The following is a 24,807-nucleotide window of genomic DNA, read 5'->3' as shown; positions in this document are numbered from 1 at the left end:
TATAAAGATTGGTTGGCAGGTTAGCCTTCCGGAACTTGTCGAGGATGCTTAGCCACCAGAGGGTATCAAACGCTCCGGCAAAGTCCACTGCTATGACAAGAAAGTATTTTCTGTTTGTTGTTGTGGCTGCTTTGATGATGTTCTCTAAGGCATGAACAGTTGAGTCCAATCTCCGGAAGCCATACTGGTTTGGCGATTGGAGTCCTGAGTTGGTGTAGTGATTTTCAATCCTGCTCTGTAAGAGGTGTTCCAAGAACTTGCTTAACACTGTCAATAGTGCTATGGGTCGATAGGACCCCGGGAGGTCCTGTCACGTTGTACGGTTTTTAAGACAAGGCAGAGCGCCGCCGCCCTCCATGCGAGGGGGAAAGTATCCTTCTTTTAAGCAGCTGTTGAAAAGGTTTAGTATTTGATCGGGAATGGCCTCAGCGGCATTTTTTTACGATTTTGGGGTCTAGAAGATTCACGCCTGGTGTTTTCTTGTTCCGTAGTTTGGCGGCTGCATTTTCCAGATCAATCACGGTGAAAGGCTCCTCTGTTTTAACCATGGTGTAGGTACATACTTTTTTTTGTGACATAGCAGCAGTTGTTCCGGGTTGGTTGGGTCCTGGTGTTCCAGAAACATGGCATCCAAGATGTTTTAATGGAGTCTTTCCACATCCTGGTATATTCTCCCTGTGGCTTCCTGGTAGCTGAGATAACTTCACCTCTTGGAAGCTTGTTCGTGGTCACATGAAAAACCACTCCCCAAGGATCATTGTTTCCTCTCTCAGAAACAAGGTGCTCCCATGTACTCTGCTTCCGTTCCCGGTTCTTAGCTGTATATCGATTTCTGATTGTGCGGTATTGCTCCAACAGTGCCTCCACTTCAGCAGTAGGCCAGATGCGCCTAGCGCGTTGGAAGCTTTTCCTGGAAGTATTCATCTCCTGCCTGAGTTGTTGGAGTCCGGGGAGCACCAGGAGATGGCCACCACCAGCTTGTTTTCGTCCCAGGGTGCATCCAGGCGACATCACTTTCCCAGGTAAACGACGCACACATACCTGTCTGTCCACGTGGTGCAACAGGAAACGTGATTCATCGGACCAGACGGCCTTCTTCCAATCACTCAAAATCCAGTTTCAATGCTCTCGTGCCATTGTAGGCGCTGACACCAGTGAACCATGGTTAGCATGGGCACTCGCAGCGGCCGGCAGCCACATTTTCAGCAGGGTTCAATGTACTGTGTGTTGTGACACATTACCCCAGTCACCAGCATTACAATTACCGGCGAGTTGCGCCACAGTCAACCTTCTGTTGCCACGTACCATCCGGGAGAGCCTTCGCTCACCTCGAGCATTGATGAGCCGTAGTCGTCCAACACCTCTCCGGCGGTTCGTGGGTTTTCCCTCCTCGGACCACTTTCGGTAAGTACTAACCACGGCTGACCGTTTGCATCCCACCAGCCGTGTCATTTCGGATATGCTTTTACGTAGTCGTCTGGCCATTACAATTTGGCCTTCGTCAAACTCGCTTAAGTCCACTGCCTTTCCCATCTGAAGAACAAGAGCAGCACTGATTAACGGAGCTAAGTATCAGGTGTTTTTTAAACCGTGTCCCGAATAATCAAAAGATATTTATTAATAGTTAAGGCAAAGCTAAGTAATATTTGACAGGTGCTCTCAAAATATTCCAAAATGAGCATTTGCAACCTTTATACAACTGTTTTGGTAAACACGACAATTATGGCTGAAATGTTATCAGAATCCTTCAATTTGCCTCAATTTATCATTTTAAATGGAAAGCAAAATGAAACGTTCACCAGGTGCAAACTAATATTTAGTTGAACCGCCTTTGTCGCTGATGACAGCAGCACACCGTCGAGGCATGGACAAGATCAATTTCTGAAGATAATCAACTGATAGTTCGTGGTTCCAAACACGAATTATGGCTTCCTGAAGTTCACGAAGGGTCTTTGATTCCTTTCTGGCAGCTGCAGATTCCACACGATGGCAGCAGTTCTCTATAGGATTCAGGTTTGGGCTGTTTCCTGGCCAACTAAGAGTTGTAATGGACCGTTCTTCCCACCAACCATTTTTTCACTTGTAACAAATGTAAACACATTACTGTAGAACCTCTAATGCAGAAATGAAACTAATGTAACTACACAAGTGCCTACTTACACTTTTCGCCCGATGACAAGGAGCAGAGTCGTCCTGAAAGATGCAGTTACTTGGTAGGTTGAAATGGTCTCTAATGGTTGGAAGAAATTTGCCTTCCAGTATAGCCAGATATCCATTGGCATTTACGGAACCTTCTATAACAGTCTGGATGGTATTCTTCACCACGGCTATGGCGAATCGTTTGTCTCCCATCAGAGCAATGCAGGTTGAATTTCTTCTGATCCGAGAAAATACCTGACTTCCGCGGCTTGGGGGTCCATTTCACATTTAATCGGGCCTTTTTCATTTTTTGAGTGAGGTGGGGTTTCTTCTTAGGTCGACGGGCTAGAACTCCATTTTTGAACAGGCGTCTTCTGACTCCTACTGCACTTGCTGCCACTCCTGTATGTCCTTCCCATTCTCTTTTCAGCTCAGACGAAAAACTTTACGGTTTTTAAGGCATAAGTGCTTCAAAAAGCGAGTTTTTTTTGGCGTAGAGACTCGGTTGCGTCCGGTTCCTTTTTTCTTATCAGCAGGACCAGTATTCTTCAGTTTGAAAAGAAATCTATTCTTGACTTTGGAAAGAAATCTACACATTGTCGACTGATTACAAGATACTCTACAAGTAATATGACGGGAAGAACATCCTGCCTCACTTAAAGCAACTCTTTCGTCGTTGCTTCAACTGCACATAACTCACCATCCTGACAGAAGCAAGGAATGATTGCAACTCTTGCAAAGCATGCTTATATACAGGGTGTTTCAGTTAAACGTTTCAGAACTTCTAAGAGGGGTAGGGTACATCCTGACAACTCGAAATCATATAGCAATGTGGGGTCGGAAATGCTTTCCTGAAGCGGTGTTGTACACAGAAGCACCATAAAGAAAAGAGACCGTAAGTGAGAAATCGTTTTAATAATACATGAAAAGAAGCAAAAGGTACATGGATTAAAGTAAGTGTTCGAAGTTTCTTCCACGGGCTACAATGCACGCCTCACATCTCCGACGCATGGACATCCGAACATTCTGGAATACTCCAGGCGAATTTCGAATTTCTTCGGCAGCTACTGCGATTCTTGCAACCAGCTCCTCAGCATTGTCAACAGGGGTGTCATAAACTAGCGATTTCATATGACCCCAGAAATAAAAATCAAGACATGATAGGTCGGGTGACCGAGCAGGCCAACGCACGGGACCACCACGTCCGATCCACTGTTGACCAAATGTGACATCCAGGTAGTTACCAACATCTCCGCTATAATGGGCAGGGGCTCCATCGTGTTGGAACCACATTGTCTGTTGCGTCGATGCAGAAATCTGTTCATCTCTCAAAAGTTGTGGCAATACTTGCTGCAGAAAGATCAAGTAGATAGGTCCGGTTAGACGACACGGTAACAGGTAAGGTCCGATGAGGTGATCTCCCATAATACCGGCCCATACATTGACCGAAAATCGAATCTGTGCTGCACGACGTCGTATTGCATGCGGGTTCTCGACCGCCCAGATATGGTCGTTATGCGTGTTGAAAATTCCTTCCCTTGTGAAGGATGCCTCATCGGAAAACAATACTTCAGCAGGAAAAAGGGGATTTGTAGCACATTTTCCAAGCTACCACTGTGCGAAAGCAATGCGAGGTGCATAATCCTCCGGTTGCTGTGTCTGGACACGCTGCACGTGAAACGGATGCATGTCTTGTTCTCGGAGAATCCTCCAGACGCTGCAATGGGAAACCCCGACTGCGTTTGCTAGACTTCGTGTACTCGTTCTTGGATTCCCCTGTACATGCTGCAGCACATTCTGTTCGACGGCTGGAGTCCGTGCTGTTCTTACCCTGTCCCTGTCAGCTCTTTTAAATGAACCTCTCTCAGCTAACCTCTGGTGCAGTCTTGCAAAGAAATTATGACTGGGAATACGCCTCGTCGGATATCGTTCCGCGTACAAACGCTGTGCGGCTGGCCCACTACAATTTGCAGCCCCGTACGCCAAATGCATATCGGCTAACTCTGCGTTCGTGTAATCATTCATCCTACTAACTTTGCGTTCTTGTTCAAGAAATTCGAAATTCGCCTGGAGTATTCCAGAATGTTCGGATGTCCATGCGTCGGAGATGTGAGGCGTGCATTGTAGCCCGTGGAAGAAACTTCGAACACTTACTTTAATCCATGTACCTTTTGCTTCTTTTCATGTATTATTAAAACGATTTCTCACTTACGGTCTCTTTTCTTTATGGTGCTTCTGTGTACAACACCGCTTCAGGAAAGCATTTCCGACCCCACATTGCTATATGATTTCGAGTTGTCAGGATGTACCCTACCCCTCTTAGAAGTTCTGAAACGTTTAACTGAAACACCCTGTATAGCTGAAAGTAACAGCTGATGCAATATTAAGTCATCACCTATGCGTGTCAATCTTGTCTAATGCAATCTGTAAAAAATATTGCCATATACTTACGTTATTCGGACGACAATTACAATTTAAGGGGTGATACACATTATTTGAACACCAGTGTATATACACTGAGTGATCACTGAATTATGACCACCCCTGTGAAAACTGAATGCGACCGATTGACCACGAAGGATCTTTTTCAAATTTCAAATTTCTGTCAAATTTCAGAATGTTTGTCAAATTTCCCAAACGGCTGAACTGGTGGTGTGTTAGAGAGGCGGCGTTGTTAAAGTGTACCACGACTTGCGTCAGAATGGTGAAACAACGACCCAACTGGAAAACTGCAAAGGTCAGCGAAAGTTTGAGGTTAGAGATAAGCGCCTGCATTCTCGTAATGCTTTTGCATTCTGGTAATGCCAAACAACACGAGGTTGGGAACAGCCATGAGATAAAGGTTCCATTGGAGAAGAGACAATCATCAAGTTGTGATCTGAAGTGCCTAAAGGACTTCTCACTTCGACCGTATACTTAGAAAGGTTGTTTGTGAGAAAAAGATCAGCCGTATTGGCTGTATGATTAGGATTGTCCGGTATTCTTGTAGGTAAATGAACAATCTGTGCAAGTTCATTAGTAATTGCAAAAGCTTCAGCATCTCGACCAGCTGGGTCGGTGTGACTAGAAAAGGGAAGCTAGCTTGAGTTGTGAACATTAAAATCACCAAGGAAAATTACCTCACTGTTAGGAAAGTTGGACTGGAGAAAGTCAAGTTGCAAAGAGAGGAAGTCAAAGAGCTCCAATTGATTAGTGGAGTTGGGAAAACGGTAGAGACAACAGATGAATTTGACAGAATGAGGTAGAGAGATTTTGAGCCAGAGAAGATCGAAAAGAGGAGATTGCAAATTACCAAGTCTGATATAGGAACGGACATATGCACAAGTACCACCTTTGAGGCGAAAGGAATGATACATCGAATAATTTGGGCATGGGATTTGGCAGACTGTAAGTGGAAATGGACATCATTGAGATTAGAACTGAGACCACGTATATTTGTGAAATGAACTAGGAAGTGTTTGAGAGGTTGAGATCTTTTCGCAGATAAGCTTACTCTATTATTTTGGCAATTCATGGTGAATTCAATAGTAAGAAAAAGTGGGGTCGACATGCTGTATGAAGTAATGAAATTTTTGGATATGGAGTACACATGGTAAGAATATACCCAGATCCTTGACATAACGTGGCCTCGACAATGCCCCCAATATACACACCACTCGGACTCTCTCCAGTCACTATCTGGCAGAGTAGAGGTAGCAAGATTATACACTAGCTGATCCGGAAGCCTCCTAGAGAGTTACCAATATGTTCGGTCCGGTGTACTAACGGTCTGCGAACACCGTTTCAGAGCTGTACCCTCGAAATGTAAGGAAGGTTGGATCTTGCCATGATGTCCATCATAACCTCAAAAATCATCATATTGCATGATGGAAGTGATGGGGAAGGGTTGACCGGAACTTAGCTCTGCAAACTAAACATGGGTTCCGCCACGTCAAGCCTCCAATGAGCAAAGTGGTGGTATTGCACCGGTTGATGAGATTCATTTACCGCCTACTGTTGCCTGGTAACACAGAGGGGCGGCATTCCTTCATATGGTGTGGGCACAACACCTCGACCCCTGCTTACATTGGTTCACACCTGGGTGGTCACCCACAGTGTGCTTGTGCATGGTGGTTATTCCCAGGATTATTAATATTCCCACCCTCGTGAAGGTGCAAGTAGAGGATTTGGCTGTCACACACCGTCCGGACTTCGCCGAAATTGGGTCCACTTGACTTGAATGTCACCCGGATATCAGCGTTTTAGACTCCCAGGTAGCAAGTACAGCTTGTCTGGTATATCTGAGAGAATGTCTGTGACAACTTAAGGACCAAATCCATCATGATTTGATGGTCCATCATGCGTGGTATTAAATGTGCAGGCCGGTGATGCGGTTGAATGGTGTGAGCCATGTTTCACTGGCTGGAACTTCACCCCTGGTGCATGTGGAACAATGTATCAGTGGTCTTCGCTATCGTCAACTGCTTGCTGACTGTGTACACCCACCTATATTACACTTTTTTCCCGAATGGCGATGGTGTCTTACAAGATGACAATGCGCCGAGCCATCGGGCTCTTGATGTGCAGGAATGATTTGAGGAAAACAGTTCTGACTTCCGTATATCGATTGGCCTCCGAATTTCGCCGATATAAATCCCATAGAGCACTTGTGGGACACGATGGAAAGGCATATCAGGCGTCTGGATACACCAATTACCTCCATACCAGCATTGCTTGGTTGGCCCTACCTCCTCAACGCTTCCGACATCTTGTTGAATCAATGCGACATCGGATAGCTGCTGTACTGAGTGCAAACGGTGGACCTACGAAGTATTAGGTAAGTGATCATAATTCAGTGATCACTCAGTGTATATTGCAGTATATATTCAATAACGTAAACTTTATAATATAACCGGTACATAGTGTTATTACTGCATTAGGATTACTGCATTAGATAAATTTGGGTATTATTTTTAATTATATTGAATTTGAACCGAATCATGCCTCAGACCAGAGCAACAAAGTAAAAGGCTCAAGGTAGTGGGAGCAGAAGTAATGGCATATTATGCAAGAAAGCAAGCTTATATGGCATCAGCCAAAAAAAAAAAAAAAAAATCTGTCAACTACTGAGTGCCGGGCACTCAGTATGAAGGATCCGTAGTCACGAGTGGTCGTTAGTGTAGTATCTCAAATAGAGAGCTTTATAATAACTGAAAAAACTTTCTAGTTCCCCGGCTTGGCCTAAAACTGAGGAACTAACGAAAACATTGTCTATTTGAGTCTTTCCAGTTGTTGTGAATGACAACGGTGGGAGAAGCGACTCCGACTTCTTCCTGGAGAAGCGATTAAAGTCTTGGGGGAGCAGCGACTGGCAGGTGATGGCCGTGCAAGACTCCGCGCAGGCGCCTCCCCACCACCGCCGCATCAACACTGGTTCTCTGAGTACCTCCTTGCCGGGACAACTCCAGCTTTGAAAATTGTTAAAAAATACTTCTCGTCGCAAAATTTATAAATGACCTTTATAGAATTATCAACTAATTATTTAGCAACTTTTTGTCACCAAAAAGGAGAGTTACTTAGTACAAAGAAGCGCTCTATCGAAGTGCAATAAAAAATTATTTTTTTTTAATTTTAACACAAAAAGTAAATGATAGATTTCAATCGGAATAGTTTCCCCTTGATAAGCATCGAATACCTAATGTGATTTTTAAAGTTTCGGCTGCATTAGCCTACGGAAATAGAGGGGGCGGACACGAAAATTACTGTCTGGCACCGTAAATTTTCCTCAAATATTTATAATTTTTATAAAATATAATTTAAAATATTTTAAACGGTGTATAATAAGCTATAGGTTGTCGACAACATTTTCCCCCCACACATTTATCCCCCTTTTCTCAGAAAATTTTTGTCAACAACGATCAATATGGCGTTATGTTGGCCCACATGATGTAGTACAAACCCATGCAAAATTTCAAGTCAATAGGTTGAGTGGCTCCAGAGATACAATGCTGTGACAGACGAACGGACAGACAGAAAACCGAGTGACATTATAAGGGTACTTCGTTAGACTAGGGACTCTAAAAATTGTGCATATAAAACATCATCCATGTGCCGGGCACTCTGACGTCTACCACCTACCTAACATTACTTCGGGTGCTGATCACAGAAAAACGCCAACACGCAAACCCAGTAAACATGAGAAAGAAATGAAAATACCAGGATGACAACAAAACTAGCTGATATCGCATACTTCGGGATATAAACTCATACAGCCACCACTGTAATCTACAAACAGTTTGCGAAGTCAATGCACCTAACAAATCAGAAGACAAATCCTGATGCTTCTGTTAAGGACACAAAACAAGGCCATGACTTGCCCGCCTGGACAAGATTCTGAAGACAAAATACATTTGATGCACCTGACATTACGGATTGACTGCTGACTTGACTCTAAACTTGTATTCTAGGATCAGGAAAGTAGGGTTGGAGGAAGGGAGAGAAAAAAAAATTCTTTGACCTGGTTCGTCGACTGTGCTGACCTGCAGCGCCTTAAGGCGATCTGAACTGGAACTGAGCACCCTTGCCTGGCTCTGTTCATCCAATTCCCCTTGGCAGGGGAGACGGCTCTCGCTCATCCCCCTGACCGCCTCAGGGTATATATATATATTTTTTTTTTTGTTGGCGCATTGGCTTCAGTGGCCATAATGCATCTCCCAAAGTTTTTGCATTTATTCTGATCCAAGCCCGAGGCGGAATTCGAATCCGCGACCTTTGGGTTGCCAGGCAGGCACTTTACCCACCCGGATAGCCCGGTCGGCGCCTCAGGGATGCCTACTCTGTTGTTCCTGTACTTCTATCTGTCCCCCCAGCCTTCATCCCCCCCACTCTAACTAGACCGACAGTGTACGCCCCTAACTTAACGTAGCTAAATTGCTAACTTGCATCCAAATTTAACTTCACTCTCATTAAACGATTTCGGCCTAATCTAACCTCGAGCGTTTACCCCCAAATGTTTTTTTTTTTTTTTTTTTTTTATAGGTCCTAGCCGCTGAAATCTCAGGAAATTAGGTGGCAGGACCTGCCAGAGTAAATATAACTATGCTAGGTGTACCTGGTCTGCCTCCATGGGGCAGAGTGCGGACAACATTATTGACAATGTTCTGTTTCTCACCCACAATGTATACTACGCGGAGATGGGGAAAACCCCTGGTTCCGTTTGACATTAAACACACTCTACCTAAACATCATTGCTGACCAGGTAAACCCTTTCATTGCAACGGTCTTCCCCTCTGGCGGTGCCGTCTTTCAGCAGGATAATGCACCATGCCACACCGCCCGGATTGTTCGAGACTGGTTCGCGGAACATGAGGAAGACCTACAGGTATTGCCCTGGCCTCCAAATTCCCCATGCATCAATCCCACCGAGCATCTGTGGTTTGCGTTTTAACAGCAACTCCGATCTTCGGCGTCTCAGCCACGGACCTTACAGGAGTTAAAGGATCTGCCGGTTACGTGTTGGTACCAGATACCACAAGACACATTTAGAAATCTTGTAGTGTCCATGCCTCGCCCGGTACGAGCTGTTTTGGCTGCACGTGGAGGACTAACATGATATTAGGTAGGTGGTCATAACGTTTTGGCTCATCGGTGTATATTAATGGAGGTAGCAAAGGAAGTAAGCAAACCCTTAGCTATAATAATGAGAGCAAACATGGATTCAGGGGAGGTCCCCACGGACTGGAGAAGTACAAATGTATTCCCGATTCAGAAAGGGGGGAATCAAAGGATGACACGAATAATTACAGACATGTTAGGTTAATTCTGTTCTGGGTAAAATAATGGAGTCACTGGTTAAAGAAGTAATGCAGGATCATCTAGACCAGACTGCAATTATAGTTCAGACACAGCATGGATTTGTTAAGGGGAAATCTTGTCTGACCAATTTAATTGGGTACTCCGATGTGGTCACAAAGTAACTGGATGCAAAAAAAACACAATTTTGATATCATATACAGTACTGTACTTGGATTAGAGGAAATCTTTTGACACAAAAGGTAAAGTGCAGCCATTATCAACCCACTGCAGGATGGAAGCCTCCTCAATAATTCATACTGAGGGAAATGGACCATAATCTGCCACGCTGGTCCAGTGCGGGTTGGCAGATTGACCGTATTCAGCAGTCAGGGGCTTGAACCCCGGTCTACTCAAAGAGCGTGTGCTATTGTACTCCCACTCCTGACCACTCGGCTACGGAGGCCTTTTGGAGCAAGGTGGCATAAAAAGCAATTTGTTGTTTCTTCGTGGACTGATATTATTAGTGGAATGTCCCACTGTTTGGTGTTGGGCCCATTGTTGTTTTCTGTATTTATTAATGATATCTGATCGTGTCAGTGTAATTATTCTCGTAGGAATGGAATCCTTTATTCCACACTCCACTTTAAAATCTCGTCTTTTATCTAAACCTTGGTTTTCCAATAAATGTGCTAAGGCTATTCAAGAGAAGAATGTTGCGTATCGTAATTAGCTTGTTTCCAATTATTCACCTTTATTTTCTGCCTACACCAAAGCTCGCAACAAATATAAAGCAGTCATTAATCAGTCCAAGCTATATTTTGAACAGGATAAGAGTAGAAAACTTTCTTCTTGACCTAATGGTATCCAAGAATTCTGGTCTCTTACCAAAGCTATTGGCCGGAACCTTTGCCCATCTCTGCTTCCACCTCTGTCAAAACCAGATGGTTCTGTTGTCAATTCAGCCAAGGATAAAGCTGACTTGCTAGCATCCCATTTTCCTTCCAACTCATGTATTAATGATCTTGGTAAAACACCTCCCACCATTCCCAACACGCTCCATTCAGTGCCTCCTGTGGTCTTCCATAAAAAGGATGTCAGAAGGATTTTGACGAATCTCGTTGCAAAGAAAGCTCCAGGTCCTGATGGTATTTCTCCACTTGTTCTTGAAACCTGTGCTCCTGAACTTACTCCTGTTCTTTGCTGATTTTTTTTCACTTTCTTATTCCAAAGGTGTTTTTCCTTTTGCTTGGAAATTTGCTCATGTCCAGCCAGTTCCTAAATAGGGTGACAAGTCCCTCCCATCCAATTATCGTCCCATTGCAATTACTTCTACTCTTTCTAAAGTAATGGAGAAATCAATTAACCGCCAACTCTTAAACTACCTAGAAATCTTCCGTCTGATCAACGATCGCCAGTATGGATTCCGTCAGTGTCGATCCACTGGTGATATTCTGGCTTATGTTACCCATTTATGGACTAATTCAATGGAAAGGTTCGGTGAAACACAAGTAGTTGCTCTTGACATCTCAAAGGCTTTCGATCGTGTTTGGCATAAAGGTCTTCTAAACAAGCTTTCATCTTATGGTTTGCCAACTGTTTTTTGTGATTGGTTATCCAGTTTTCTCTCTGATCGCTCATTAAGGGTGATCGTAGATGGCTCTCTGTCTTCTAACTTCTCCACTCTGAACCTTGGTGTCCCCCAAGGTTCAGTTCTTTCCCCCACTCTTTTCCTCTTGTATATTAATGACCTTCTTGCATTGACTGGAAATCCTATCCATAGTTTTGCTGATGATTGCACATTGCATTCCACTTTCCATTTTGAAAAACCTTGCCCTACTCAATCAGCTTCAACTTCTCGAATATCCGCTACCAATTCCTTAAATGCCGATCTCCAGATAATTCTCCAGTGGGGCAAAGACAACTTAGTTGATTTGAATCCTTCTAAAACTCAGTCTTGTCCTATATCTCGCAAAAAGGATTCTTCTGCTCCTATGCTTACCTTTGGTGACACTCCGATTTCTAAGAAAAATTATATATCTCTTTTGGGTATTACCCTGACTTCTAATCTCTCTTGGCACAAGCACATTACAAATATTGCTTCCTCTGCATCTAAAAAAAATTGGTTTTCTCTTTCGCTCTCCGCGTTACATTTCTTCCAAACAGTTGTTCACTCTGTACAAATCGCATTCGCCCTACAATGGAATATTGTTCCCACCTCTGGGGCCGTGCTCCCAAAACCTCTCTCAGGCTTCTAGATTCCATTCAGAAGAGGGCAGTTAGGTTAATTAATGACTCATCTCTAACAGAGTCTCTTCACTCGCTGTCTCATAGACGTACTGTTTCTGCTGCATGCCTTTTCTACAGATACTTCCATGGGCACTGTTCTTCTGAATTGGCTTCTATAATTCCCGCTCTCTCTTTCAAAACAGTCCAAACACGTGCTGCCACCAGCCAACTTTTCATCTTCCTCGTTTATTCATTCAACTGCCGTTTTCTGGAACAACCTTCCTTCCTATGTATTTCATGAAAATTACAGTCTACAGAAGTTCAAGTCTAAGGTCAACAAATATCTTCTTTCGTCTTCTCAACCTCCAATCCAAGTGCTATAGGTTCTAATACCTCTTGTGTTTGAGGTTTTAATTAAAAAAAAAAAAAAAAAGAAGAAGGATCAATGATATTGATTAGGCTCAACGTACAAGTTTGCAGATGATTCTAAGTTGGCAGGGTTGTTATTAATAGTATGCTACTGCAGCAGGATCTATAAAAGTTAGGCAGGTGGGCTGCGAAGTGGCAACTGAAGTTTAACACTGACAAATGCAAAGTTCTGCATGCGGGTAGCAGTACACCAGATAACGTACCAACGTGCCCTACTACATTCAGGGTAGTGGAGAATGAAAAAGACTTGGTGGTAATTGTACAGTCAAATATGAAGTTTTCAGAGCAGTGCAGGCAGACTGCCAGAGCTTCTCATGGGGCCTTGTCAATGATATACAAAAACTTTGCAATCAGGGATAAGGAGGTGATTATCTCTTTGTATAAGGCAATGGTTAGGCCACACCTTGAGTACTGCATACAGATCTGAAGGCCCGTTTTAGGAAGGATGTAGAGCTGCTGGAACGAGTACAGAGAATGGCAACGAGATTGGTGAGGGGAAAAAAGTGGTGCTCCTACCAAGAAAGGCTAGAGGTTTGCAAATTGTATCGTCTGGAGACTAGGCACCTGTGAAGTAATATGATTGAAGTGTTTACGGCTTTAAGTGGTTTGGGCAAGCTCAGTGCTGATGAGATTCTTTCTCTTGTTGAGATTGCGAACTTTTGAGGAGGCATATAGTTAAAATGAGGAAAGAGGGTTACAGAATAGATGTGCGTAAATTTGCCTTTAGCCAGCGAGTTATTGATTGCTGGAACGAACTTCCTTGTGGAAGTTGATAGCTTAAATAAATTCAAGGAAAAACTAAACAGACGTTTGGAGGGAATGTATAGGTGAAATGAGGTTTTTTTTTTTGCCTGATGTTGTATAAGCTTGCTTTCTTGCACCATATGCTAATGCTAATATACAATGTAATAAATACTGAAAATTCTCTAAAAGTAGTGATTTTTTTTTCACTACTTTACTCATACTAGGACGATAGGCAGCTATATAACCAACAAAATGTACACTAATATTTCATTGGCCCACCCCTTGCTTTGATGACTACTGCACTTCGTCGTGGCATCGACTGGATAAGGTTCTGAATGTATTCCTGGGAAATCTTATAGTACCAAACACGAATAAAGGTCTCCTGCAACTCACTAAATGGTTTTGGTTTCTTTTGCATTGCTGAATTTCAGGCCTCCGTAGCCGAGTGATCAGGAGCGGGAGTGCATAGCACCCGCTCCTTGAATAGACCGGGGTTCAAGCCCTTGACTGCTAAATACGGTCGATCTGCCAACCCGCGCTGTACCAGTGTGGGAGATTATGGTTCATTTCCCTCAACATGAATTGTTGAGGAGGCTTCCATCCTACTGTGGGTTGATAATGCCTACAGTTTACTTTTTTTTTTACCATTTTATTCCAACAATTTTCAATTGGATTGAGGTCTGTACTGTTCCTAGGCCATTTTATCGTGCGAATTGAGTTATCCTTCAACCATTTTTACACATGTGACTGTAAAGACAGCGAAATAAAGTACATTTATTTAAGCAAGAGTGCGACGTTTCATAAATTTAGAACGTTTGCTGATTTTATGAAGTAATTCTTACGGTTTCAGCTGTATAACATGGAGCAGAGTCGTCCTGAAAAATACACTTGGCAACATCTCCAAAGGAATTTGTAATCGCCGGAAGTAATTTTGTCTCAAGAATGTCCTTATACACCCCAGCATTCACTCTACCCAAATTCAAGACGACCAACTCCTGTATGTGAAATGCCGTCCCATATCATTTGAGACGCAAAATGTTTCACTGCGGAGACGATATAGTCAGGATGAAATTCTTCTCCTCCTCTTCGTGTAACAGTCTGTTGGCCGAACGAACCATGCAAGTTGAATTTTGATTCATCAAGTAAAATAACATATTTCATTTATCCTCGGACCAATTAGCATGCTCTTTTTCCCACTGTAATAAATAAATAAATTTTCTGTTTATACTCCGGCACGACAACCAAGTCAGTAGAGTTTACAATAAATCGTCAATACAAATATTTATCGTATTTAGTAGTCACGGGCTTGAACCCCGGTCACTCAAGGAACGCGTGCTATGCACTCCCGCTCCTGACCACTCGGCTACGTCAGGCCTCTAGACGCCGGGCTTTCATTTTTTGAACCAAAAGTGACATTTTTGTGGGCGACGTGCTACTAATCCCGATAAGAAAAGGTGTCTACGTACTGTAGCAGTATTTGCCTTTACTTCTGTAGAAAATCTACCTCAGAACACACGCAATTCACAGTCAATATACACGGAGCAATATGCCTAAGTAGCCGATTCTCCTCAAATCCAATAACAACAATTTACTTCTGTATCCCACAGGAGTCCCATGCTGTTTTGAGATCTGTAGATGAGGATCTTCTGATTCGAACACACAGATGGACCAGAAATCAGTCCTGTGCTGAAGAAGATATTCGTAGACGTTCACTTCCTTTCTTTCTGTTTAGACTGCCTATTTCTTATAATTTTCCTAATAAACGTGCCAGTGTTCATTGATAGCTTGCATATGATGTCCCTCAGCATTCAACGCAGCAGCAAAAAACACTTTTCCTACGTGTTGTTAATTGTGAAAACCTAGCCATTCCAATAGCACAGAATACCGGGCTCGTGGCATATGCGCTGTATTTATACCGCCGCTAGGGTTATGCAATGATGTATGACACGTGACATCATCTAAGAGCGCTTAGTTGAATGGATGCAATAGGATAATGCGAAAGGTTATAATGTATTGCCAAATTTCACAGAAATTCGGGGAATTTTGCAAGTGATGCAATTTATAATTTTTTTTTTTTTTTTTTTTTTTTTTGAGATCCACTGTAGCTGTAGTTTCCTGAGATCAGAACAGATTGAGGATCTTATGCAACTTCTCAGAAACACCGCTTAGGCACAAGAATCACAAACGAAATAATATTGCATCATTTTAAAATTATGCAATTATGTTACTTTAAAATGTAACATACATTGTTCATTTTGTTTAGTTACAGAATGGAAGTTTCTGCCTGCTGGCTGGTCTGAGTATATTCAATCCAATATAATTAGAAATTCCAAGTACATACATGTTTCTTGTTTATGATTGTTTGGCGCATCGGTTGCTCTGATCGTGTTCCGCCAGTAGTATATAGTTCATCGTTTAATTATGTTTGTATAAATTTGTGTTCACAGGCCGATTTGCATGTTTTGTTGGTTGAAAATCCCAGCAGAATAACTCATGGGAAGAACCCTGCGTCCTCTATTCGAGATAGCTAACTAAAGCCTCCACTGAAGTGGGCATTCTTCCTCTCTCCGAAGGATTTTACCTTTCTAACTTCGTGATAAGTGGTGACCTCACTAAATTGTCACGAAGAACCAGATTTATCAATGTAAAATTTTTGTAAACGTTTTGAGAGAGAAAATAGGCAGGAAATATTTACAAATATACACAAATATTTGTTCCAAAAGCTTTCCGATGTATAAAGTTAATTCAGCGCATAGTTTTTATACGTAAAATAAAACTCTTCCCGTTTATCTAATGGCTTTTCACGCAATTAAGTTTTCCTATATTTTTCTATATTAAAAGCATTAGCAAAAACATACACAGTAATTTTCTGATCTAATTTTTTCTTATAAAATTGTTTGGAAACGATCATGTATTATATCGCACCAATTTTCGGGATTTTTAACTCCTGCTGCCAGCCACGTTATAAAATCAGACAACAACATAAAGGTAATTTCTAATTTCAGGCTCTAAAAAAGTGATGGGATCGAATATCGAAAGCATAGCCGAGTGGTCAGCGCAAGGAGGAAATACATACGTACGCGTGCATTGAATGACTGGCGTTCACGCCCGTGGCTGGTAAACACGGTGTTGTTTCTTGTATTCTCTTTATCTTGTGAACCCCTCTGACAGTGTGATTATCCGAGAGTATAAACAGAAAATGTATTTATTTTGTTTCTGAATAAATAAATAATGAATTGTACAATACGGGTATCAGAAAAGGTAAGTTATTGTAAGAACCTGTATATACAATATTTCACATGGGAAGCGCAATTTTCTAAATAAGAAAGGCTCCAGACCTTTTTGATATTTGGTGACCAAAATATGAAATATAAAAACAAACTAAAAAAAGAAAAATTAGTAAAAACGTACTAGCTTTGGATTAGATCACAAGCTCCTAACCGTTTGCTATGAATAAAATTAAGGCCGACCGGGCTAGCCGGGTGGGTAAAGTGCCTGCCTGACAACCCAAAGGTCGCGGGTTCGAATCCCGCCTCGGGCTTGGATCAAAGTACTGCAAAAACCTTGGGAGGTGCATTATGGCCACAGAAGCCATAATGCACCTACAACTACCAAAAAAAAAAAAAAAAAAAAAAAAAAGAATAAAATTAAATGTAAGAATCTAGCTCCAAAACTAGACATGTAAGGAAACGGGTACAAGGTGTATTTTAAAAACCGAATCCTGCTTAAAGAATTCTTAGTTTTGACTAAAAAAAAACAGAAAAAAATCCATTCAAGATTTTTAATTGATGGGGGATATATCGTTCATTAAGTTCAACAACTAAACATTCAAACTTCTGTATCTTGTATCCTCTGATATTATTATGGGAAGCTGCATAAAGAAATTGGGATAGAATTTATCAGGTATCTACAACTCATGAAGGCCGACCGGGCTAGCCGAGTATGTAAAGCACCTAACCGGCAACCCAAAGGTCGCGGGTTCGATTCCCGCCTCGGGCTTGGATCAAAGTACATGTACTGCAAAAACCTTGGGAGGTGCAATATGGCCACAGAAGCCGATGCGCCAACAACTACCAAAAAAAAAAAAAAAAAAAAACAACTCGTGATCCTCGAAATATATGGTACTTGCTTTATTAAATACAAATTGCAACATAAATTGTAAAATTCCTGTTCGTTTTCGAAAAAAGAATAGGTAGCAGTTTATCTGACCTAGCCGAGTAGTTTGTAGGCGTGCAGTAACATACGCGTTTGAGTTGACCGTGATTAGGACCAACGCGACTGCTGAATACAGTTATGAAGTGATTAGTTGTAAACTCCTCTGGCCCATGTGGTCATGCCGAAGTATACGCAGGAATTTGATTATATTTATCATTAATATTAGTTTATCTTATCTCATCGTAAAAAAATCGGTTTTTTGGCAATAACCGTTAGCTGACGAACAATTAAAGGTGCAAAAACGATTACTGACAAGCCGTACAAATATTTTTGAAGGGTGTTTTTGTTTTTGCGAGCCCGCACACACACACACACACACACCAAGATTATTTCGGTTCATAATATTTTTATTTTCAGTGTCAGTTGTTTCTAGCTTCCTAAAGTTTTTTTCCTCTCCTGCATATAAGAAAATCTTATACCGACCCCTCAACGTCACGCTTCTCTTTAAGCGTGACGTTGTGCATAGATAGTTAGTTCCTTACTTCTAAATAGTTATAATATTTGGTACAGTTACTGTAAGATAGTAAAATGATTATAAGAAATTGTGGAAGATGTAGTTTCTTTCTTCGGCAATTCTTTACTTTTTATTTAATTTTATTTTACTTTATTGTTTATTATTAGTTATATTTTGTAGCAGCATCTTATAAAAAAAAATATATATAATGTCTGTAAAAATATATTTTATTGTTGCGCAATCGAATTAAATTTATAAATACACAATATTTTTTTATGAGGAGATTTCCGAGAGTGTATTTTTAAAATTAATGATAAATAAATGAATCAGCACTGATCATATCAAAATACAAATGGTATTATTGAAGCCTTCGTGATGAGGAATTGAATTAGCCATCTTTCAACGAATTTTGCTGATAAGATTTTTTTTCCTTTTTAATTAAAAACTCGCGCATGTTATAGTGGTGCTTTACAATGATTTTTTAAAAATTATTACAAAATTCCACGAACCAGGGTCAAAGATAAAAATGTCACGTGACTAGATTACGTGTTTTGCCGGCCAGTTGCTTAAATGAAGTTTCCAGGTCACCCAGGTTAAAAGTTATTTAAATTTGTTTCACTGAAAACAGATCGGAGTGTAATTAGGATATTATAAGTGGAGCTAAATGTGGGTGAAAAAAATTAAATTAAAAAAACAAAAACAATAAATCGAATAATCAGCCTGCTGAGCCTGATCGAAAGGTGTTCATTAGGTGAGTTTTACTAGTAGAGCATCTGAGATAAACAAATCTCGCTTTTTATCCCCGGGGCTCTTGTTTACCCCATTTTTGGTTTAGCTGACGTAAACCCGGAAAGTCTAGAAATGCCACTTGCCAAAGGACACCTTAAATCCCACTACTTCCTACCAAAATAACTTTTGAATAATTCCTCTCTCCGTACTACACCAGAGTAAGATGATATGCCGTAGTGGGCGGAAGTTCCCAAATAGTGAAACCTTTGAAACTCTCCCCCCCTTCTTACTCTCAACAATGCAGTGAGCAATTGTATCTCGCACAATAAAATGCATTCGACATTCTGAAGTTGCCCATGGAGGAGTCATATTTTATTCAAAAATCTAAATTCAGCTTTTGGTCCTTGCTCGAGTGAAATGGGGACTTGGAACTATACGATAAAAATATCTCTGCTCTGTACATTTCTTACAGTATCTTCCACTGCTCCAACTTACACCTCGTCACTAAAACTGCAGCAGACGACAACTGCCAAAAACACACCCACTGCGCATGTGCCGGAGAGCGATAGAGAGAGAGAGCGAGAAGCGAACGAATGCTCAATGTGTGAGTGCGTGGAAGCACGCGCTAGAGGCAGCCTGTTGTCACACACACACGGTGTACAACAACATGGCGACACTGACATGTAGGGTGCAGTTTTTAAACGATATCGACCCCTTTTCAGCGAGTACTAACTTCCCCGAACCGGCTCGACCTCCACAGTATACTTTTAATGTGAATATACCGTTGATTAATCAGATAGCAGGAGTTCATCGTCTTTTGAAAGCACCGCATAAAGTAAGTATAAACCTAAGTCTACATTGTCTCTCGCGCTCTCAGTTGCTGCTGTAGCCCTAGGCTTTGTATAGGCATACTCGTCGATCGCTCGTTTCGCAAGCCCTGAAAATGACACTTGGCTGAGGTGATCAAAAAAAAAAAAAATAATAATAAATAAATAGATAAAAAAAATAATAATAATTAATAGCGTTTTATTAGAAATGCTGCAGATTTTTAAAGTATGCAATATTAGATAATATTAGCGCACCGTAACCATAGCAACACATCTGTCATTTAATACCGCACGTGGCCGAATCGACGGCAGTGACCAGATAAATGGATTCACAACTGACTGGAGCTTTGAATGAAACGACCTGGTCAATTCTGTTCTCCCCACCCCCTTTTTTTTTTTTCTTTCTTTCTTTCTATAGAAAGGGTTTTTTGTTCGCACGGAGTGGGTGTTTACGACAATCACTGTTTAAACAGGGCATTAGGATGTTTTTGAAAAAAAAAGGATAAAAAAAAATGTATGATTTGTAATTTGATTTGTCAGTCTATTCGGAAAGCGGTATTGATATCAGTGTGACTGTTTAATATAAAGGGGTAAAATGTACAAGGTGAGTCCTCCCCCCAATGAATTGTTAAGCACATTAAAGTTTTGGGTCCATAAAAAAGAATATCATTTGCTATTAATTAGGAATTTTTCTTTTCATTTGACCATATCAGTTGACATAGAATGTATTAAATTTAAACTAAAAGAAATAAATCATTTTCTTTTGTTTCATTTATATTTTGTAAATATAAATAAATATCATTTATATTTATTTATATTTACTATATGACTAGTTGTATTATTTTATTTCCTTCTAAAAATGTGTTATATTCAGGTAGGAATTAAGTAGTGTGTAAAATTATATAGATATAATTTCTATAGTAATTATATAACGGTTATGTGTGATATATACTGATCTGTACAGCTGCGTGTAACTTATATGTTAATTACATTAATAATAAATTAGCATTCGTGTTGATTTTCATTTATAATTTTTGATTCCTAAGGCGCTTATTAATAATTGTATGTGAACATATAAATATGGAATATTAGATGTGACGGTACCTCACAGTATTGTTTCGAATGAAACGAAATTTTTATAGCGCTGTTTAACGTAATGGTGGTGTATCCTTTGTTCGGGAGTGTACGTTGTGACCTACTTCTAAAAGTCTCTCCGTCTTACTCCATGTTATTCTGAAAATGGGTACATTTTTTTTTGTAGTGATTGATATGATAAAGAAAAGTGAATAAGTCGATTTCTGACGTGCTTTTATTTTAACTCGTACTTTTAGCATTTCTGTACATCCATTCGATACTGTTAAAGATTTTAGGAATTTCATTTTTCAATTCTAATTTTTTTGTTTTTTAATAAGCAAGTCTTGTTACTGCTCTTCTAACTTATTTATATGAAGTCAATAATTTTTATAGGAATGCCAAACTTCATACTAAATACACGCTGTAATTGTGCAATTTTAAGTTGTTGTACTTCTGGTTCTGTGACCTTTGCTCTTTTGTTCAGCTTTCATTCCATGAGGGAAAGGAAGTTGCTTTCCTGTGGGTTCAATTTCCTTCTCCTTTCAGAAAAAACATTTTCTTGCTACTGCGAGAAAATCTGCAGAAGTGATTAAGCGCTAAAGTTGGTGGGTGTATCAATGCCACTGATAACACCTAACCCTAAGTATCCGATATATGTATACAGTATAAGAAATGACGAAAGCGTTGCCGTTAAGGACAACCTCGTGTGGGATGGAAATTTATGCTAAATCTTTCTATTTACTCATATCTCATAGTGTAACCTTGCTGTTCACAACCCTAAGAGTTCGTCCGAATACTTCTGTGCAATATTTGTACATTGGAGCCTTTAGGTTATAAGTGGCAATTTTGCTTTATCTACATATCGGCCACAGTTCTATTATAGATTTTAATTTAACTCCCACGTGTGACCTTAATGGACTTTTCAATACCACATATCCTTGAACAGTATCCTGTTGTACACTACCTGGAACATTTATTAGAAACCTTCACCCAGTACTCAAAATCAAAAGACAAGATCTCGATTTGTTCATATTTATGTACGTGAAATGGAATTATTATTGGGTCTGCCCGGATATATTTATAGAAATTTTTGGTTATCCTATTCATGTCGATTGGAAATCTTGATATCCTAGGACGCGTGCCTCATTTAATAATAATCGCAATACATTTCAGCTGAAAAATGTAAAAATCTTTGTTTACATTTTTTCAGTGAACTATTATGAAGAGACCCCGGACCACCTGATCAGATTATGTTACATTCTTTTGTATCTATTATTTCCTCAGTGATGAATATCTGTTATCAGCTTAGGATTTGCAGATTGAATCATTATTGTATCAGACGTGGAGATGTGCTATCTGTAGTAGATTAAGATAATCTAAATAAATGTATAATGATACAATCAGGGCTTAGAGGAGTGTATAAGGTGGTATGCACCGTATACCCACTATTTTGCTTTTTTTTTGCAAATGACGCATACCCTCGGCTTTTGATTAATTACTGTTGGCGTGGTCTTTTACAATCCGTATATATTCTCGGGTTTTTTTGTATACTCAGCATTTTTAGGTCTGCTATTTTTTTAGTAAAATTTCAGACCAAAAATAGCAGATCCTATACCCTCAGGATTTTTTGGTATACTTCTTGTGTTTTTTTTTTTTTTTTTTTCCTGTGTGCGACTCATTTTATTCCATATTTCTCTTCGCATAACGAGCATGCGTCTAGTAAGTCTAGAATAAAAGTCTGATTGTCTCTAGCTCGTACGACGTAAATCGGGATGCAGAAAGAAAATTCCTAAGAGAGAGAGAGAGAGAGAGAGAGAGAGAGAAGAAGAAGAAGAAGAAGAAGTAATGGTTCAAACGTATCTCAAGGCGATTTATAGACCGTGGGTTAACCACATGGATATGTACTCTACTTGTATGTTTCCATTTTATTCAACTTTTCTTGTATTTTACTGTTTTATTATAGTGCGTTTTGAAACGAGTATATCCCCTTTCAAGTGCATTAATCCTTAAACTTCATTACTTTTGACTAAGCAGTCTTTTACATGGCTATAAGAAGCCATAGAAAAGGTAGCTGATATCGACGTACGGTGGGATGATTGGCTCTAGCGACAGCATTTCGGATGACCTATATAAACTGTTTTCATTTCAGCAATTACCGGCCTGAATGAGGAAGCGTTGTTATTAACTGCTTGATGGCCTTTATTCCACTGCTAGCTAATGACTCGAAATTTAGTGGTAGAGCTGTTTATAGTTACACACTTCTGCTGTGCTGGCTCTTATTACAACTGTAAACTCTACTCTTCAAATAAAGATAGTTTTCAAACCTCCTTCTTTCTCCAGACAGTAACAAGGAATTTTCATATTCAGACATGCAGAGATTTCTCATGTACTATGAGTGACCTGAGCTTTGTTCCATCATTCCTGTTGATACAAGAAACCACACAGGAGTGATACCTGCTGTGAATGAAACCAGAAACTGTCTTATCACAGATTGATTTCAGAATTTATTTAAGGAAAAGGAAGAGAAAAGGTGTAAGTCACTTCTGTACTTATGTATTATGCGAAAGTTATAGTCGAAAGTAGCACTCGAAAAAATCTACCCCCCCCCCTTTTTTTTTTTTTAATTGGGCTGGAAATTAACCGAGAGAATCCACGCAGATGACCTTCATCAAGAAGAAATTCGGAAACGACATCCAGATGTTCATTCCTGGGAAAGAAGTCCAGAAGGTCGCAGCACACAAAAATCTTGGTTTGCTCTGGGATAAGAACCTCACATTCATGTATCATTTTGAAAAACTCAAAAGTCAAAGCCGTTTGCAACCATGTCCCCAACAACTTCTTGGAGTAACTAATACGCAACACATTGTTTACTATGCACAAGGGTGCCTTATACCTGTAGTCAGGTACGCGTCTGTCATTTGGGTCTCTGCTCCACCAACTTATTTTCCGGGTTTCTAAGGCTGAATAGTGAATCCTGAGATGGTTAAAGACGACATTCAGCAAACCCCATTAACCAATTCGAAATGCACTCTACATACCTAAGTGTTCCGCCCTGGAGATTACTCATAACGATTGATCTCTGTTCTTGCTCAGAAACTGACATACCGGATCGACTTCCCTGATGATCCAATGTAATGCAACAGCAACACAAGAGATGTGCCTCCGGTACTCAGCTACAAAGCAAACTTAGTAACCTGTGATCCATCTAGGCTATGTTTTCTGTGAATACAATCTGTTATACATTGGAGTTTAACGTTGAGAAGTTCTGCAAAGAGAAGAGCTATAAGAAGATAATCATTGTTGATTTATATAAACACCTTGTATTCTAATTGATCACTACTATGAGAACTTTGGCAACCTACGTACTTCCGGCTGGAAGTACACATCTCGTCGCGGACTTCACCTTTATTGTTTATATTATATTTTTTCTTTTAGATAATATATAGATTATATATTTATTAAAAGTGCGTTCATCTCTGTATATACTGAATACAAGGTACTACTTTCTATATACTCTTTTCGCCCTTATGGCTGTCCCGGGTTAATATACTAAACTGATTAACTAAATTAGCAGTAACTAGATGGTAAAGATCCTAGGACTGGATTACTGGACCGTGAGTTGTTTTTTTGCATTTTATAAAGGTCACACGAAGAAATATATTTTTGTAAATCAGTATTTCCCAACCGTCGACTTCTAGCAAACTGGAATCCGTGGCTTTCTTACTGGTTACGACAGTAGTTTACTTCTCTTCTTTATTTTGAGACTCTTATGTTTGCGTTTTTAATTTATTATGTTAATCGCAATCCTCACTATATCCTGCAAAATCTCACAGAAAGGGTCGCTACCCTTTGTTTGAAAATTAGTAGTCTAATTTGTTAGATTGAGGTTTTTCAGTCTCTTCGAAACTCGATCATTGAGGCATTAAACGAAGACTATTCTAAAGTTTCAAAGAAATTAGGACTTATCACTGAAAGCCATTCTTACAGAGAGTTTTATTAGAATTTTTTTGGCCATTTATATATTTTTATGGCCATTTATATAAAAAAAAAAAAAACAACGGCGATTTTGTGAATTAAACACGCGAGAACTTTGCTTTCCCTAGAAAATCAGTGTATAAATTTTCCAGGATTTTTTTTCTTCCTCCCCCCCTTTTTTTGAATAATGAGAGAGCGAATTGTGGTGTTTCTGTTGCATCC

The 24,807-nt window shown here is 40.3% G+C and overlaps 1 protein-coding gene across 2 annotated transcripts in view; it reads left to right on the top strand.

The window, feature by feature from the left end:
* The window catches only part of LOC150082796 (FH1/FH2 domain-containing protein 3-like), a 763,267-nt gene that overhangs the window by 280,673 nt on the left and 457,787 nt on the right, over nt 1-24,807 (top strand). The gene's annotated exons all lie outside the window — the stretch shown is intronic.

Source organism: Mastigoproctus giganteus, chromosome 7, assembly GCF_048544385.1.
Source record: "Mastigoproctus giganteus isolate SK-2022 chromosome 7, ASM4854438v1, whole genome shotgun sequence".
Taxonomy (NCBI): domain Eukaryota; kingdom Metazoa; phylum Arthropoda; class Arachnida; order Uropygi; family Thelyphonidae; genus Mastigoproctus; species Mastigoproctus giganteus.
The sequence above is the reverse complement of the archived record's forward strand: the minus strand, read 5'-3'. Positions and strand labels throughout refer to the sequence as shown.